Source organism: Volvox carteri (assembly GCF_000143455.1).
Source record: "Volvox carteri f. nagariensis unplaced genomic scaffold VOLCAscaffold_103, whole genome shotgun sequence".
NCBI lineage: Eukaryota > Viridiplantae > Chlorophyta > Chlorophyceae > Chlamydomonadales > Volvocaceae > Volvox > Volvox carteri.
In genome coordinates, this window is record NW_003307646.1 from 4019 (window position 1) to 5345 (window position 1327).

The following is a 1327-nucleotide window of genomic DNA, read 5'->3' on the forward strand; positions in this document are numbered from 1 at the left end:
GGCGGCAGTGGTGATGGCAGGGATGGCGATGGCGGCAGTGGCGATGGCAAGGATGGTGAAGGTGGCAATGGTGATGGCAGGGATGGCGACGGCGGCAATGGCAGCAGTGGGGATGGTGACGTCAGGGATGGTGATGGTTGCAATGGTGAAGGTGGGGATGGCGACGGTGGCAGTGGCGATGGTGGTGACGATGATGGTGGCAGGGGTGACGATGGCAGGTGGTGGGGATGGCGGGGATGGTGATGGCGGCAATGGCGGTGGAAGGGATGGAGTTTTGTTTGGGCACACTGTGATGATGGGAGCCAATGGGAAACAAGAACAGGCCTGGGCTAGGAGGGTTGTCAGTGTCAATGAGATGTTTGCAGCCCTTGGCAGGTCATGCAGTGGTGTCGTCTGTGTGAGTGTCCGGACTGGTGTGTCAGCATTGTTTTTTATCATGTGATGCTCAGGTGATAGCGTTTTGGGCTTCCATGTTATCCAATTAGTCACCCGTGCCGGCTTCAGACTGCACCTTCCCATGTATGCTGGCATGCTGCTGGGCATGGAAGTCGATAGAGAGGTGTCAGAGAGAGGTTTCACTTGGAATTCCTTTCAAGGCACATACTAAGTGCTGCTGGCAGGTTCACAGGTGACAGCCTTGGAGCATTTGTCTTACTTGATGCCATAATCAATCAATGAAATTTAGATTAGCTTTAGTTTCATTCTGGACTCTTTCATAGCTGGAACCTTGACGGACTGCATGCTACAATCCAGGTACGGCATGCAGTGGGCCGGTGACACTCAAGAAATCCTGCATACACTTCCTTAATCTTAGATGCCATAGTTCTTCCATTTTGTTGTAAGTACAGATTTACAACGATTACTACTGCGCTTGACATTGACTCCCTTCCCCTCCCTTCTGCCCTTCTGTGCCTTCTCCTCTGCTGTTCCCTGCTCTCCCTTGCCCTTCCCTCCGTCCTTTGTGTTTGTATGTGTGTGCCCTCTGCCCGTGTGCTCATGTGTTCACGGACATATGTGTGTATGTATCATGGGTCATAGAGGGACAACTGGGAATTGAACCCAGACCCACAAGAAGGTGGGTGGCACCTCTGCCCTGTTCCGACTCCCGCCCCACCCCGCGCCAGCACTGCCCTGCCCAGCGCAGCACCGCCCTCCCCTGCACCGCGCCGCGCCGTGCAGCACCGCCCTCCCCTGCACCGCCCCGTGCAGCGCCGCCCTCCCCTGCACCGCCCCGTGCAGCGCCGCCCTCCCCTGCGCCGCCCCGCACAGCACCGCCCTCCCCTGCACCGCCCCGCGCAGCGCCACCCTCCCCTGCGCCGCCCCGTGC